The sequence below is a fragment of the Anopheles arabiensis genome, chromosome 2 (assembly GCF_016920715.1).
Source record: "Anopheles arabiensis isolate DONGOLA chromosome 2, AaraD3, whole genome shotgun sequence".
Taxonomy (NCBI): Eukaryota; Metazoa; Arthropoda; class Insecta; order Diptera; family Culicidae; genus Anopheles; species Anopheles arabiensis.
The window spans coordinates 25,334,891-25,352,921 of record NC_053517.1 but is presented as its reverse complement, the minus strand read 5'-3'; the positions used below and the strand labels follow the sequence as shown (position 1 = coordinate 25,352,921).

The window sequence follows — 18,031 nt, the reverse complement described above, 5'->3', positions numbered from 1 at the left end:
AAGGTTGTGGCTTTGGGCTTTGGCAAAACGTTGTCGCACACCATGCAATAATTAAAGCTAGCCCGCATTTTCCGCATCTACCTCTTAAAAGCTGTTCGTTACTAAAGCAGACGCCTGAAAGCCCATACAAATCGCCGATCAATGATGATATTATTGCTTGCTAAACAGCACAGTTTTGAACGATCCTCGGAATGGTACTATCGAAGATTTAGAGCTGCAAGATGTGTAAATAGTCTTTATTTCCACGCGTCACCACATCTTACCTTCTTATTGGGTATCAAACAGACCTGGGAAGGCTTCTTCTTTGGCACAACAACCGCTGTCGGTCAAGGCCTGCCTGTACCCACTAGTGAAGTGAGCTTGGCTTTCAGTGACTTATGGTTACCATAGCAGGATAGTCAGTCCTACGTATGGGGGCACGGTCTATTCGGGATTTGAACCCATGACGGGCATGTTGTTATGTCGTACGAGTTGGCGACTGTACCACCAGACCTGCCCAACAGGGACTGGGAAGGCTATCCTTATGTTTATTGATGATCAACACCGTCCTATAGATCTTTGACGTTGCTGAAGTCTACCAAAGGCTCGAGCAACTGACAGGGATCCTTCTGATTCGGACATGTGAAAGGACAAGGAAGAGGACATTGTGTATCAAACAGACCTTGGAAGGCTATCTTAATATATATTGATGATTAACACCGTCGTATAGATCTTTGACGTCCTGAAGTTTGTCAAAGGATTGAGCAACTGACAGGGAACCTTAGATTCTGATTTCTGAATGTTGCTGAAATGATGAGTTAATGCTATCTTTCAACAAATCCAACATACTAACCTTTCAGCTCAAACAATTTTCAGCTCAACCGACTGTAACCACAAGGAGTTGTGGATGAAAAGATGATCGAGTAAGAAAAAATTGTGTTCAGGTGGTCACTAAATTATCTTTACTTAATGTAAATGTAATGTAAATGTGAATGTAAATTTAATTAAACTATTGGTGCCCTTTAAATACGCAATACTTGGAATCATTTACATAAGAAAAGTTTATTAAATCGTTTACTTAAAATACACGGTATAAACATTCTGGTTTGAAGTGATACTACTTTACTCAAATTTACGTAAAACTAGTTCTTCCACGACTTACCATTCCTTTTGCTGGTTAATTTTGTATTGTAATGCCACTCGTTCCCCATTCAGTGCTGGTTTCGCCACTCCAAACGCTACCGATGCGATTATTGGCTTGTGCACTCAGCACCAGACTTTGTGGCACTTTTCGCGCTGTCCCCCACATTCGTTGCTCTCTATCATCGGCCGAAAGCGGGTGCAAAAAGCGCGACAAGCACTGGAGCAGTGCCGAACACTGCAACCATTCTCGTAGCACCCTTAATCCCAGCGGTCTCTTAAAGCTCGTAAGCGCAACATTGTCGGGGCAAACGTGCTGGATCCTGACCCCGGACGGTGCGACCTCATCCCACTCCCATCCTCTCTCCTTCCCTCCTCTGGGCTCGGTGCAACCCGGAGTGGGTAATCGAAACACTCGGACCAATTCGGCCGAAACCGGTCAGTGCACACAATTAATTTAATCCTCCGCGGACGCTCGTGTGAAACTGTTGCTGCTGTTCCGGCGAAGCTGCCCCGACCGTGCATTTCTGTAGTACATTTATCAACGCGCAGCACAGCACGGGCTTTCCAGTGAATTAATCGAAAAGTGCAATGCGCAGAGCTGCACACTGGCTTGCTGTAACAAACGTGCATGGCATTTGGTTGCAAAACCTAGACGACCAAGCTTACGCGACCCAAGGTACTTACGTGCTTGGTATGGTGCGCGGGTATGCTTCACCCTGGCAGCAGACTGTTGCAGCAACGGCCGGCCAATGCTTGAAAGTGCATCTTCATCTCATTTTGCTCCTTCCACGGAGCACGGAAGATTTTGGTGGACGGTGGTGGGAATTTGCCCGTTTCCCAGCGTTTGTTACCGTGAGCGCCCTTGCGACTGTGCATTTCCGTACCGTTTCCTTATTATTGCTGTGTATGTTTGTGTGTGTGTGCCTGGTATTCTTATCTGAAGCGAATCGCAGCACAGAGGAGTTATTTTATTTCACATTTTAATTGCATCCCGCTGTTCAAACGGAGGTGAAAAGCCGGAAAAAGCAATAGCAATTAAAATATCGTGCACTTGTTTCTTAACACCCTCCAACACTCGTGCCCAGAAGTGCAGCATTCTTTGCCTAAGAAACCTGGCTGTGCACAGTACAAAAGTGCGAAATGGTTGCATCACTGGTATGTATTGCTTCGTGGATCGTGCTAACTAAATTTATGTAGCGGCAGGCACACTCATGCATGGACGTAAAAATGGCAAACTGTTTCAGCGATGTGTTTTACAGCATTTCGCACAACAGTTAAAGCTGCTCATTTGAATTAGCTTAAAGAAAGTAAGGTGCATGTGTAGGTAATAAGCGAATATGTGATAGTACAGTTACAGCTATTTCCCAATGAGTTTTTTATGTTCTTTACTTAATGTTTCCAAAAATTCAGTCCCATCTGTATTGAACATTTGATTTTTATAAATTCATATTATCATTAACTTTAACTTTAACTTCATTAGCACTTAAATCAGCCATCAAAGCTAAAAATCCACTGACTTATACAGTCAGCACAAACCATTGCCATGTAATGCGACACCAACAGTTCCATGATGATGGTAACCATATTTCCGCCCCCAAAATGGTACCCCAGTTTCCGGAAGCAGCTCGCGTATGCGTGTAATGAACCTTCTCGTTGTACCCTGACCCAGTTGGGCCGCTTTCCTGCCCATGGCTGATTCGAGAGACGCTGCACGCATTCATCCGCACCCGTCCACCGGGTGACCGGATATGGTGCAAAGTAACGCGAACGCATTTAACGGTCCCTGCCGGAGAGCCTCGGTAAAGGCCCCAAGCGCCGACAGTACCAGTATCGATACGGTGGAAATTGAAACGTGAAACATCCAATCGCTCGGTTGGAAGTGCAAAATGGCGTCCTAAAATGGCCGGCATACAGGAAATGAATGCAGCCGAGCGCATGGGAGAATGATTTCCGGGCTGGAGCTGTTGCTGGTGTGGGACGCGTGTGTGTGTGTGTGTGTGTGTGGGCGGAATTATTGCTCCATTTATCGATGACCGTGTGTTAATCGCGACGCGCTTTGTGCACACTCGAAAATCAACCGCGTCGGTACGATTGTGCTTATTAATTGAATCACATAATGCAACGAGCTCGCAAACGATCTCGCTCAGCGAGGCCATTGTGTGGGCTTGATTAGCTGCCTTTCGGAGCTGCGACCGGATGCGTTGCATATGGATCGGGGGGGGGGGGGGGGTGGTAGGGGCAGCATTAAGCGATCCCGAGCTGAGCTGAAATGAATCGCTATCGTGCTTGCACGTAGTGTAGTTTTGAAGAGTAGGAGGTAGCTTTCCAATGCGGTCGATGTCGTGGCAAAGAGTGACCCCGATGATTATTGATCGAGTGCAAAAAGCAGTTCGGTTTTATCACACAATATGTATTTAAATTAATGCAATCTGCAATGGTGGCACGGGAAATACGGTACCGATAGAGATCAGCAAAAGGATTTGCTGGGTACCCAAAGGGAGTGTGTATAGTTGTGTTTTTAAACTGTGATATCAATGAAATAAGAGCTTAATGATTTATGTTCACAATAACAACCCCAGATATTAAGCGTTATAATGAACTAACAAAAACAAAATCATTCACGTGTGACTGTGCTATGTTTTTGAAATTGGAGGCATTATATTACTCGCAGAAAATAATTTACCATGGGAAGTCTACAGGAGCATGTCATCGTCTTGAGTGTCGTGGATGTGATCACACACTATGTAAAGGCCATGCGAAGCAAAAACATGACGCTGGCACTAACGCCAAACAAGCCGAGAATATATCCCGAGGCTTCTGCTGGAGTAATTACAAGCAACCCCGCGACTAACTCTGCTTCTCTTGTGGGCGTTTTTGTGGGATGAGCATGAATAGTGTGCGTTTTTCATTCCAGCTTTGGCGATTTGTGTTGGCACTATTTGAAAAAAGCAGAGGATTCCTCTTAGTGTCAGTTTTAACATTTATTTCAATGAGTTGTGTGTGTGTTCGACACATTTCTTTTGTAAAAACACACAAAACACCCTTTACATTCACGTAACTTAGTGCCAAGACCACTGCACAAATGATAGGACCAGGCGTAACAAATATGCCGCTGAATCGGAGAGCATTGGTTTATCATTCAGCATGAAAAGTTGCCTTTTGTTTGCTATCGAATGATTACCAAGCTAGCTTCGAGCAATGGAGCGCTGATTAGCTACTGCTAGAAAGCACTATTATTAGTTTTTTTGCTGTTATTGTAAATGGTGTGAATGCATTTCCATCTTTCTACCAACACTAAGTACACCACAAGGCATAACACTATCTATTCGTTTCCTCATCGCTTCTTTGCAAAAAAAAAAACAATGATAGTCCAACAGTGTCAGCAGCACAGGAGTGAGAAATAAAACGGAGAAAAAACTATGGTAAATGCACGGTAACAAAAAACTTAAAAACAAAAAAACCCACTCATATATTTCACTCCCACTTGGTGTCCCAGGGCTATGCTGGCAAAGAATCGCAGTGGCAGTAAAATGAACAAGCGAACAAAACAAAAAGGCTACATTGCCAGAGTGCGCCGCACCACCACACGACACACGCGGACACGAATGGCGAGCTAATTATTTTCTTGTGCCTCGCGGGCAGGGCTGGCCGGTGATGGTTCGCGTATTGGTTCGCCGACAGGTGACTGTGACGTTAGTCGCATGCATCTCTTTCTTTTGAAGAACGAAAATAGTATAACATGGTAAATTAATTATTTATAATCAATACTAATTTTTCAATCATCAATTACATTGCATACCTTTAGGCGCACGGGATGCTGATCATCAGCACAGCTGTCACATAAATATGACATCTCGTCAGCAGGCTCAGAGGCGAATGAAGCCAATAGGCTGAAAGTCTCTATAATAATTTTTTTTACATAAAATGACATCTCGTTGAAAATCATCGAGTGAGGGACGAATGACGCTGTTCTCAAGAGATGTAGGGTTGCACGTCGTCCCTTGTAAAATAATTAAAAAATAAAAATATTACTAGCTACAATTATACAGTAAATTTGTTTAATTATGTTGTACTCCAAGATAACTAAATACCAAACAGATTAAAATATCTATAACCACTGTACCACTGCCGCGCTCACGCACCGTAGCGCAAGAAACGCTTTCCCTACCGGCAAATAGCTCCACACGGTCACTACGGGCGGTGGCTTGAGCTCTTGTTTTCGGTGTAGTCTTTGACAACATCCGTCACCAATGTCGGATAATCAAACTCTCCCCCCCTCCCTCAACCCCAAAACGATGAAATTGTTTCCCTTTGTGTGTGTGACGCTGGCACAGAAACAGGATACGGGCGCTGTGGCCTCGCGTCTTGGGGTAAAATATCGGCGTGTGCGAGAAGCAAAAATCAACATTTTGAGTGATCGATTGGTCACCGGGCGGAGGCTGACAGCAATGATCTGGCCCAGCAAAAAGAAAAAAGAAGAAGAAAAAAAAAACAACAAAACCAACATCACTCACACAATTTCATCTCCTTTATCGGCCTTTCAGGTCGTCACGACGTCTCCCCGCCCCTGCCCACTGTGAACTTGAGCAAAAAAGGATATTTATGTAGCCGCCAGTTATGGATAATTGATTTGATTCCTGTTCGGAGGGAGCGGCGTTTGAACCATCGGGCTTGGCAGGAAGGGGCGACGAAACCGAAAATCCGACCCGACCCTGACAGACGGATGACGGACAGTTTGGTCGTGATTTTCCCGGTAGCTTATTTGTGTTTCTGACAGGGTCCCACTCGGTCGGAGCGGAGGCAGGCCGCTTTTTTATAAAGTCGTGCACACTTTTACTCTGCTTGCTCTTTTCCGTTGGTCCCCAGGAAAGAGTGTGAGTGTGTCATGCTTGTGGGGGTCGCGTTTTTGTCCTCTATTGTGTACGATACAAGTGTTTTGCTGGTGCTTTTTGTAGGGGTTATATTTTTGTCACTCACCAGAGAGAGAGAGAGAGAGCGCAGAGACGAAAAGTAATATGCAATTTACATGACACAAAGTGGTTTTGCCAGTGGGTGGCGGCTGCTGTCGGAACATAACTGCCCGGAGGGAGTCGAACACATCACCGAACGGAGGGGTGTAGGCATGGGCGCATACATCCGCACACCAACATGGTATTTTCGTAGCTTCGGTAAACTTTTGCTCATTAAAACTTTCCACTGACAGCTTTCGAGACCTATGTCATCGTCATCATCGTCATCATTCGGCTGGCAGGTTTTGATCGCGGCAGCGCAACGAAGAAGACGAGGAAGAAGGTTTCCCGGAGAACAATTGAATGCACACGCGCCCACACAAACACAACCAGCCTCTACGCCTGCTCGAAGTCTTCCCCCTGCCCCGAGTGTATATTCCAGGGCGGATTTTGCAATGCTCTATATTCGAAAAAAAAAAAATAGAACATTATAAAGGTGACTCCGAGCACCGACTTTGATGACTTCGATGTCGACATAATGCCGTCCAGTGGCCGCTACCCAAATCAAACATTTTAACAACCTTCGGCACGGTCCCGTTGGATCCCTAGGCCAACCCAGCCTCCCTGCACGCCCTCAATTTGTCGTCCCCGTGTCCCTTAATCTCTGCGCTCGATCGATTGAGCTTTTCGATTGAGCCTTTTAATTCCTTTTTCGGCGTCCCCTTGGCATAACGGGATTCAATCACTCGCGGCACTCGACCGTAATAAATCGGGTGCGGAAACAGAGGGAGCGAATGGAGAGAAATCACTACGAGGAAGGGCCAACCGTGGTACGCTTTGCGGGCTCTGGAAGGTCGACATATTGCATATTTTGACGGCAGTGACCAGATTTGGTGCCTCATTTTCGACCGTAGCCGGTGATCGGTGGGGGCTTTCCCCCATAACGGATGGCACGAAAATGTGACGCATTCTATTTATCCTTCCCCGAGCGGTGTGCTCCAATTGTCGGTTGATAGACGGTACCTGTGCTTGCCACTAACTTCCCTCGGCCGATACGCCAACGCTCGTGGAGTTGTGTGGCCACACATACCTCATCCACCGTGCCATGAAGATGTGAATATTCACGCGAAAAATGTCCGTTTCGGTTGGTGGCTCCCTCGCTCTCTGTTTCGTCCATTCGCTCTTACTCACACACTTTCCGCAGGTAGCTTCGCCTCACCTTAACCCAACCGTGCGACTGTTGCGAGCATCATACGCAGGGGAAAAGGGTGTGTGTGTGTGTATGGATCACGGTCGGAGCGGAGTGAAGGGTTTCGATAAAATTCAAATTCATAACACACCATACAGTCCGTGGGTTTGCTGAAGTCGCTTTTGGCCCACCGTCAAAGCATCGGGCCGCCGTATTCTGATTTTGCATTCCGATCAGCGCCGTTCCATCACCGGGCCACTTTGCATTTACTTCCCATTGGGTGGTGGGCCCCACACCACACCACACCGCATCGGCTGCTGTGACGTTCACGTGGTGATGGGTGTACCGGGGTGCGGGCAGACATGGGTCACATTTGGTTGCAGCTCGGGAACGTGATCGATTTCCCGTTTCGGTGCTTGAAATGTTTCACGAACCACCCATTTGTGCGATATGAAAAGCGATGGGAGGAACAGGATAAAAATATGAGTGTTTTGGTTGCGATTGCATTTTCAGGGTGTTTTAGCTTACAGCCGCAGATACTCGAGAAAAAGTAAAATTAATACCCACAGCGGTGAATGATTTTATCATAAATCATTGACATTATTAAATTGTAATGAAAAATTGATGATTGGGTAGATTTGTAGAATTTGGGCACTTTACAATAATCGATTTTCTCACCAAACATTTCTTCAACGTTTGTTTTCAATCCTATTCGAATTGAGTTCAATAATGTTTATTTTTGCGAAAGATCCAAATCAAAAGGCTGTTGAAGAAAATGTTTTTAATTTATCTAAATATTTAGTGGAAGTCCAAGTTTAAACGGTTGGTGGCTCCGTTTTTGGGGTTTTAATATCTAATCTTTTCCTTCAATATCAAAGAAACAACACCACAAAAACCTCGATATTGCATACATTTAGGCGCTCCACAAGGTTGGGTGAGCTTATTGCCTCACATGATAATTGACCAGGTTTGATGATTGAACCTTGAACATCAAGCTAAATTAAAACGCTAAATTGCAAACAGCTAAAGTTCGTCAATCAATAAAACGGCTATGGTTTTAGCTAGGTAAACAGCACAAACAAAGTCAAATATGTCAATCAATCTGCTGAACAAGTATCCAAATGATACTTAGTTCAAAATTCAATTGTTCCTGGTGCTTAATGTAACCATCCCACAACGTTTCCAAACTGGAAAAAAGCCAGCCAAATAGGCTCCCCTGACGTATCGACGCCTCCGAGTCTGAACAAAAACACACACAACCAAGTCCTAGCTTAGCATTGGAGGTATTTGCGACACAGGACTCCGACAGTTTAAGTAGGTACGTTTGCTCCAATCCAATCCAAATCGACCCCCAATGACAGGCGGATTGTAGAATGCCTGCCCAGTGACAGTGAGAGATAATGATGTTCTATAAGCAAAATACGATGCAAATGGAAAATAGAGCCACAGCCCACGGCAGTCTCACCGGCAGCTTCCTTTCCAGCTTGTGCTGTACCTTTCTTCATCCACCACCGGGACCAGGTAGGCAAAAAGGGCGAAAGCTTCGAAATCGGGGAGCGTCGACGTCACTTACAAGCGAAGAGAAAAAGAAGCATGCGGGAGTGGTAAGCAATCAATTTCATGATTGATTTAAAACATGTTTGTCGTGGCACTGTTTCGTGGGACCAAAACAGTCAGCTTCCTAATTCCCGTCCCAACCCCTCCTCCTGTTCGGAAATGCTCTAATGTAATGAATTGATGTGACAAAAAAAAAGTAGAACCTCGTTTTGATAGACTGATTTTTTCTTCTGTATTCCGAGAAATTAACCCCGTTAGATACGGTTCACAGAATTACGGCAGGTGCTGCTGACCTGTTTTCCTGAGAGTCATCCATTGTTTGATTAGTGTGAGATACACGTATCGCCTCAAGCAGTGGGGTAGGATCAAATGGAGAAGAATTGCTGGATCGTTAGGTGCTACGGTCGACATGGTTACATCGGAAAGGGTCTGTCGGATAGCAGAGCAAACTAAAAATAGAAAAAGTTTTTCAAAGTTGCTACGAATTCTTGTTTCCAATGCTCTTTTTTATCCAGTTTTAGTACTTTTAAATAACTATTATCATACTTTATATGTAGTTAATATAAACTAATGAAAAATACATACTCTTTCTACACTTTCAGTGAGCTACAAATTTTTTACTAATAGTTGTTCATGTGTTTTCTTTGATGACATATCGAACATACCAATACATCCGTCGCATGTTGACATAGGAATGTTTCCAATGTGTCCAAAACATGCAATATGTTGTGCTGAATGGTATGACCTGAAAGCAAACCAACCTTGTTTTTTGAGTTTATTTTACTCTTTAATTACTTCAGTTATCCTTGCTGGTTTGGTCCACTTTTATCGCTGGTGTCTGTGTTTCCCTCTTGCTTGTAGTGCTGTATTTTCCTCCTGTAGCCGTATGCCCTACTCTACCATGGCGTCCCACTTCCTAGGTGCGCTGGTTCCATCGATCCGGCGAGGAAGTACTCGACAGAGATAATATCGATGACCAATTTTAATTAATTGGACGCTTTCTCTCCCCATTCGCTGGTGGACGTGGCGGATTAAGGGATGAACGTTGACGAATGCTGTAGCTGCCCCTAAATTCGTGGAATTGTGTAAGTCCATTTTTTCGACCGTTCAAATTATTTCCCTTCGGGAGAGCTACGGTCGGTCGCTTTGTGTATGACGGGCGAATGGAATGAAATCAGCACCGGTTTGTCATACGATTGGTACTGCAAAATCTCATTTGTGAGGCTGTTGTTTTTTTTTCTATGTTCATGTGGATGATACTACGCTCCAAAGACTCATAGCTAATGCAGTTCCGAACGTGGAATTCATTTGGTTTGCTAGTCTCGTGCTAGAATGCAGCGTGAATCGCTAAGATGTAATTTTGTTCAACACGTCGCAAAAATACAGCTGTACGTCCAGTGGGTGGTGGTGATGTAATGAAAGAAAATACCGTGAAAATACTTGAAATGCTCTCAATTTCATACACAAACGCAGTGTAATTGCTTTTTAGAAGTTCTGCTTTCGCATGAGGTCGCATTTAGATTCCGTACGGAGAATAGTGTAGTGAACCGGTGGACTATAACGAGTGCTCTAACTAACTTTCCAATTAATTATAGAATCAAATTGATTTAAAACCTTAACTCTGGAAACCGTGTTCATAGGACAAAAGGTAAGAAGGCTTGAAGTAGCTGTGTAATAGCAAGAATGGATGTGTATACGTCATTTCAACTAACTTCTTAAGTACATTAACCTGCCAGCTTGAGAAATGTAACTTTTGAGAAATATGTAACTTTTATTAAAAACAGAAACATATACATAGAAACAACGAAATGTAAAAGTAGAAACAACATTTTTATTTTTAATTATTCAAGTGTTCTGCACATGTAAACAAAATGTGTACATTACTGTTCCTGCCGTTTCATGACTGCGCGAACGAAAAGAAAAGGTATTAAAAAGCCTGCAACTTGCTCAAAAGGGTAGATATTTTTGTCGGCTGGGAATCCAAAGCACACGAAGCGTTTTCGAGAACCGGCGGAATTCTCCGAAGTCTGGACTATGGGTTACATTAAGGACCAAAATTGATAGAAAGCAAAAATGGTATGATCTAAACCGTTTGTAATTATCAGATGTTTTGCATTCGAATTGGCTTTAAAAAATGGAAATTTATTTTTTTTTATTGCAAAAAAATCTTCTCAAGAAGTTAGTTTTTCAAAATGATTCACAAAATCGGCCAACTCCCCTATGTCCAATGCACACACTCAGTGTGCTATCGCTAGCCGAGCCCTTCCCGAAGCACACCGAAACTGAACCGTGCAGCGTGTCGTCTCGCTCACCCTCACCGGCGTGCTCTGCCCCGTGTTCGCTCGCACTCGCACGCAGCCCCGCTCGCTGGCTGGAATGTTGCAGCTCAATTTCCATTCCGAAAGCATCACGCACGGACGTGTTATCGCAGCGCGCGCCGCGTATTTTACGTATTTCGTGTACGCGTATTTCTCGCACCAAGCGCACGCACTAGCGTGTTTTAGGGCGCAATTGCGGGTAAGCAGCACAGGAGCTTTTCACCGTTGTAGAAAAGGTGCGGTGGGGGTCGGGAAGCGCACGCCACAGCCCGAAAAGCGCAGGGAAAACCCTCGACCATAAAATGCTAAACGTGTAACGTAAATCACACTCGAGCACAGCCAGCAGCTGCCGAGCCGGGAGTGTATGAAAGTGTGTCCTTTCGTGTGTCCTTGCCGCGTGTTTTGAAGGTGCGCCTGTGACAGTGGTGCAGGGTGGTGTCCGGGAAAGGGGCAAAGCGAGAAGGTGTTTTTGGCACAGATACTCCGAGCAGCCGGGTGGAGCTTTCCGGACGTGAGTGTGTGTGTGTTCGTGTGTGTATAGGCCATCCCCAAAGGGGTGGCCGTGTGTATGCGAGTTTGGCTTTAGTAAATAGTAGAAAAGTTACGCTTTCGTTCACCGGCCGTGCTGAGGTGATGGTGGTGCAAGTGTATGTGCTTTTTTTTTTGGTACAATTTCGTGCCAACCACAGTAGCCTAAGGGCAATCGAAAAATGGAGAAGTAACATGAATGGAAAGAAGAAAAAAAAAAAACAAACGGTGTTCCTTTAACGTGAGCCTACCACCACCGTTACATGCAGCAGAAAAGTTAGTCGGCTGGCACACGGACCTAACCCCGTTATTAGGTAGGCTTTGGTTGCGGTAGACAACAGAAGAAGAAAAAACCCAAATCCAATCGTTGCGGGCAGAGCAAGTGAAACAGCCTGCCTAAATCGGACGGTTTTGCTGTTGCTGTACCGTTTCCCCCTCTTTCTTCTGCTCGAAGATGCTCGAATATTAGATTGCGCCGCCAACGTCTTAGAGGGTGGTATCGCGGGTTGGTCTCCCGCGCCCGCGCCTATGTGTGTGTGAATATTTTTTGTTTATATGGAAAGAGGCCTCGTTTTCTTACCGGCTGCTGCCGTTTTCTTCTCTCTCTTTCTTTGCTGCTGCGATGCAACAGCGCTGCTCACTACGGATAAGCAGGAGGCAGTAAGAAAACGGGCGAAATGTAAGAAAACACACACACATATGCGCGCGGGCACACCAAACGGCGAACAGAAGGAGAAGAAAGCAACGAAACGAACGTAACAAACCGAGAAGAAGGTAGCGCTGAAAAGGGAACGGTAATAAACACAGGCACACAAACAAAAAAACTAGAGCAAAACATACGTGCGTGTGTGTGTGTGTGTGTATGTGCGGGAAGGGCATACGAGCCGTGGCGGGTACAACGACGGTTTCGGTGATCTTGTTCCAGCGGCGTTTATAATAACACGATAAATGAAAAGATGCATGTCCATGTGTGTGTGTGACTGTGTTTGTGTGAGTTTTACAACAAAAGAAAACGCATCCGTCAAAAAGGAAAGAACACGACCGAACGTGCACTGCGCGGTGTGTGCGTGTGTGTTTTTGCTTCTGCCGCGCGGCATTAGGAGTGCGCCCGTGTGTTGCTATGCGCCTGCTTGTGCTTGTGTGAGTGTGTGCGCAGTTCCCTTGTACGTTGTTATCTTGTTCCTTTGGCTTCGCTTACCGGCACCCTCTGGGTCGGTCGCGATAAGAGCAAAAGGTTAAATACTGTCCCTCACACAGCGCTTGACTCACCCGCTAATGTGTGTGTGCGAGTGTGTTGGAAGACAACGCATTCGAGCACTCTTTGGGCAAGATCATTTCGAGCAGTTTGTGGTAATCGGCTGCGCGGGGGAGCCTGCATCGACGAGCGAAGGTAGTAAGAAAACCAGTTCCACGCCAAAGCCACAAGCGCGCTCGATCTTGTCCCGCGAGCGCACAAAGTGTGTGCGTACAGCACCGTCACCACCACCACCACCATCACCATCACCGTTCAGCATCCACCTTCTATTGCCAACGAATCGAAGCAAGCACTGCGCGCTGGAGGATTGAAAACTGGTTTGTTGCTTCCACAACGCTCGGTTCGTATTCGAACGCGACTACACGGCACGGCCTCGATCGCTGCGATCGTTTCAGCAGAAGTGATGTGTTGTTTGTAGGGCTAGTGAGCTGCATTTAAAGCTGCAGTTGTATGTTGTGTTTTTTGTGTGTGAAAACGGTGCCCTACAGTGCATAAAGTAGTGGCGCGTGTCAGCAGCCCCCCTTCCCCGTTCTACTCTAGCGGGGGTCACCACGGGTATCAATTGTGAGCATGATAGTGTGTGCGCGTGTGTGTGTGTGTGTGTGTGTGTGTGTGTGTGCTTGTGTAGCGAACTCCTCCGTGTTACCATTTCGCTTCACTGGAGTTGTTATTTTGGCGGCCCGCTGGAGTGATGCAATTGCAACGCGCTGCAACGGATGCACTCGTGCATAGTGTGGTGATACCTTTCGGTAGAGTGTTGTGTTCTGTTTTCGCGTGCACTGGGTTCAGGCAAAAACAAATCATTATTTTGTAATTCACAAGTTGATGACGCAGTGTGGATGATTGAGACGTGGTTGGTCGGAATTGAGTGTGCTAGCTGTTTGTTTTTAACCTGAGTTATTGCTAATTTTGATTTTTTTCTAACTCCTTTTCTTGGTGCAGTACAGCGTGTTGAAGTGTGCATGTGAATAAAGTGAAAAAAAATCTAAGTAAAAAAACAACCATTTCACACAAAAAGGAATTGAGTGGAGTGGCAAGTGAACTTAAGTGAAACAAAAAAAAAATCAATCCAGATAGTGTATTTCCGCTTAATTATATAAAAGTGACGACTCGAATGTTTATCCATTAATAACAAAACAAACGAATGAAAAAAAAGAAACGACTTCCCAGCACACACAGTCTTATTATTCATCGAGCACAGTTCATAAAGCGCCGTTTCGACGTTGCCTACGTTCTTGTCGGTGCAAAGCGGCGAGTAGCGTCAAATTAAGCGCCCGTAAACAGCAAGGTAAGTGAATATGAGTCAAGGGTGACCGTGGAATTGGAAGGGTTAATTAATGGTGTTTGGGTAGAGAAAGAGACACACAAAAACAAGCAGAGAGTTGAGTGGTGTTTGTGCGCACTACGCGACAGCGCGATCTCGGGAACCCCGTTCGTTCATGCCGCCCTTGCAGCAAGTGCCAACCGTGCGCGCTTCTACACCACATCTCGATCGGTTCTGCACAGTGTGTGCTTGTATTGCTTCAATGTATGCGTGCGAACCGGTCCCGATCGGTTCCCCAGCATCCAACCGAAAAAAAGGGCAACGTTGAGTTGATCACGCAGCGAACGAAGAACGATCAGCTAGTGTAGTGAGAGCTCATCTCACTGCTGCTCACGCAGCCCACGCAGGTTGCTCTTAGCCTTAGCCTCCCCGACGCTGCTCACACTTGCACATTCGGTTGCGGATTTCGCTGAGTCAGCAAACGCCATTTCAAGCCCTCTTCACGCCGTGGTGTGATAGCTAACGTTTTTTTTTGTTTGCTTCTTTCTACATTGCGCTACTCTATCGGTTACACGCACACAGCCGCGGCGAGTGAAGCAGCACCAGACGATTCATTTCGCAAATCGCTTGAGAGCAGGAGGAGGCTCCCTCTTTCAGTCAGCGCAAAGTGGACGCAAGCCATAATGGTGTGTGCCCTTTTCCAGTGTCGGTGTGTGAGTTGGCCACGCTCGAGCAGCGCCACGGCCTGCCCTGGAAGTTCATTTTTGTACACCTTTGTGTGTGTGTGTGTCTGCTCGCTTAGTTTGTCCATTTTGTTTGTCTCTTGCGAGTGCGGCATATGCCCCATATGGCTCGTGATCTCTTGCGAACGTTCGCTGGTGCAGCGTGCATGCATCCACTGGCACTGAAGGTGGTGTGTTTTGTAAACAGACTTACCCTTTTTGTTTTCTCTCTCTCTCTCTCTCTCTCTCATGCTCACGAAACTCAACTTCACTGCTGCGCGTGTGTGCGTTACTGTGAGCGCTGTTGTGGAGCATATATTGACTTGCAAGTCCGTGATTCGTTCACGGAGAGTGGTTCGCTTTGTAAAAGGGTTCCGTGTTCCAGCTTGGCAACGCCGGAGCATCATCGCATTCCGCCCATAAAAGGAAACTCATCGCCGTCGTCGCCATTCCTGCACCGCGCAGTACGGGTCTTAGTGTGGTGGGGGCATCTACACCCAACACGCTTCCCCTTCCGCTAGCGAGTGCTATTTTTATCTCCCCAAGCCGTATTGCCCAGAGAGCGCTCTGCACTAGACTGCAGCGTGAAGTTGCATTGTGCAGTTGCTGATGCTGTTGCTGGTTTGTTGTTCAAACTTCCTGAAGGTGCTTTCGTTCGCCACTTGATAAAGGAAGCAAAGAATGTGTGCCCCAGGCACTGGTAGTGTTTTTGTGCTCACGCATTGGCATTCACTTCGCAGCGGTATGCTCAATGGCGGTTCTGCGAAATGATGGAATTGAATCATTCTGCTGCTGCTACAAAATGGATGCAAAAGAGGATGGCTTCCGGGCAGCATACCGTGTAAACATCCTTGTGCACAGAGCAAGAGGCACACTTCCGGCTCATCATTCAAACAATAGGGGTGCATACAAGCACATGTGCAAACCCAATGTTTTCTTGAGATTTTTTTTGAGTGAGCGAGTGGTGGAGCATTTTTTTTGTGTTCGCGCATGAAAACAGGAACTGCACATTGAGTTGCATTCAACATTGCTAATACTGTCTGGTGAATGCAATTTTTGCCCTTTTGTAGGGCAATTCTGCAGTAAAAAGCAAAGTTGGCGCGTACCTTATCGGATAAACAGGCTGCTAAAGTTTGCCTTTGAATTAGCAACAGTTTGTAATGATAACGAATAGGGAGGAGAGCCTGTATGCCTTTTTTTTTAAAAAAAAGCTCTTCATTTGCATTTGTTTGTTGCCGTTGAGTCAGCAAGCAGTATTGAGCAAGCAAAAAAAAAGAGAAGAAAAAACAATGCGCTACTAAAATGTTGATTCACGGGATGTGTAATCGGGTGGGCGTTTTGGGGGAGGGGGTGAAAATAATACGCCTGAATCACCCCATCACTGATTCAGCGAACGATAACATTAGTTTAGTTCGGGCTGGCGAGGAGAAGCCAATCACAACACACACACACACACACACAGGCACACATAGTTCCTAGAACAGCATAAAGGGCCAGCACACTGTGTAAACATCGTATGCAATATGCAGGATAAAAACCGGCAGGCCCCCAAAACATAGCACAATAGCTAAAAACATCAACATAAACACACAAACACAAGCGCACACTGTGACGCACTGCTAAAGATAGCCTGAATGGCTGCCTGCCCGCGGGAAGTGTGATTGACGCATTTTTGTTTGTGGGGAAACAATAATGAACCGATTTCCCGCTTGCGTTGGTATGTGATTTTTTTTTGTTGTGTTTCTTTTTGACTCATAAAAATGTGGAGCAATTTTTTCTTGCTCCTGATAGGAGCAGAGTGCTATTCGAAAAAACATGGAATATCGTAAAATGGTTTACCGCATACACACACACACTCGCAAGCACTCACAGGGTGCCCATTTCCTATTTCCATCGGGGAAGGAGGAAGGCTTTGGATCGCGTGGGGTATGTGTGTGTGTGTTGCAGGAAACAACAAACCCACCCCTCCCCCGGTGGGGAAACTTACCTCACAATACCTTTAGTTGGGGGAGTTGTATCCCTGGCGAGCATAAAACATGGAAAGCCCCTCCTTGGCTCCCTTGGTTAGCGGGTGACGACACATTCGTTTAAGTGGTACGATTTCATTCAAACGCCCAGCCCAGTGGCACGAAGAAACGATGGACGGTTCTTGACACAACCGGTTAGCTTGTCAACCCGCGCGCCTTCCAGCCGGAGGGCGCTGATTCACCATTAGCTTGCAGTAACGATCCATTTTTATCCATTTGTGCGCGTTTTTTAGGATTTGTAAGGTTCGTGACGGCAGTATTCTTAGCCATCGCGTATCCTATTCCAACCCACCTGCCAGCTACAGTGAACCGGGAACTACTCCGTTCGTCTTCTCCTCCAGCAGTCACAGACGGGGCACTCGAATTTGTAACATTTTTGTGTGTGGGGTTACTTCCACATATCTTACCCAATGTTGAGCCCGCCCGACTGCCTCGCTCCTATTGAGGGGAGGGAGTTGATGCGGCTCATAAAGCAGCATGACTTTTTATAGATCCTGCTGTTGACGCTCTGCACGCGAACAGCAACAGGATGTGTAGTGCCCCGGGTGCTGCCAAAGCGGAGAGCGGGAAAAGTCGCGGCGACCTGGAAGGGAAGCTCTTTGGAGCAGGAAACTATAACAGTCAATTGTAAGCGGTGTGTGGAGCGCCCCTGTACACGAAGGCGCTTCATTCTAGCCGGCGCTGTCCACAGCGAAAGAAAAAACACGAAAACAAATCGTTGGAGATTGTTGCACACGAATTCGAACGGTCGAAGGGTGGAGATAGTAATGCGGCTCCTACTATTCAACTGGAACTGTCGTCTTTCCATTCAACCTCTCGCCCACCCCACTCAACAAATACCGCTATATATATATATTGTTCAGCCGATGCGAGCGGAAATTGGTTTCCAACTTCGTCGTCGTACGTACTGCTGAGTGGTCTTCATCGACTCCAGGGCAGGTCGTAGTTAAAGCGCAAACGATAGGCTCACCGTATTCATTCGCGTGCTTTTCTACGACCATGGGGAAGATGGGGTAAAATGGCCCCATCTCTGTTATCGTTGTATTTACAGGGGGCTGCAAGTATTCAATTATGCTGAAATCCGTTGAAACATTACTGTT

General features: G+C 46.1%; 1 protein-coding gene across 9 annotated transcripts in view; it reads left to right on the top strand.

Moving 5' to 3' along the window:
- Positions 1-11,201: 11,201 nt before the first annotated feature.
- LOC120898768 overlaps positions 11,202-18,031 on the top strand; it is a 135,470-nt gene continuing 128,640 nt past the window's right edge. For 4 of the 9 annotated variants that reach the window (XM_040305158.1, XM_040305149.1, XM_040305089.1 and 1 more), the window contains exons 1-2: positions 11,202-11,334; positions 13,861-14,206. The gene's annotated coding sequence lies outside the window, so the exon portion shown is untranslated. Of the gene's footprint in view, positions 11,372-13,019; positions 13,236-13,276; positions 13,483-13,520; positions 13,668-13,751; positions 13,772-13,860; positions 14,207-18,031 lie in introns of those variants that run through there. The other 5 variants (XM_040305105.1, XM_040305123.1, XM_040305113.1 and 2 more) reach the window with 5 other exon arrangements.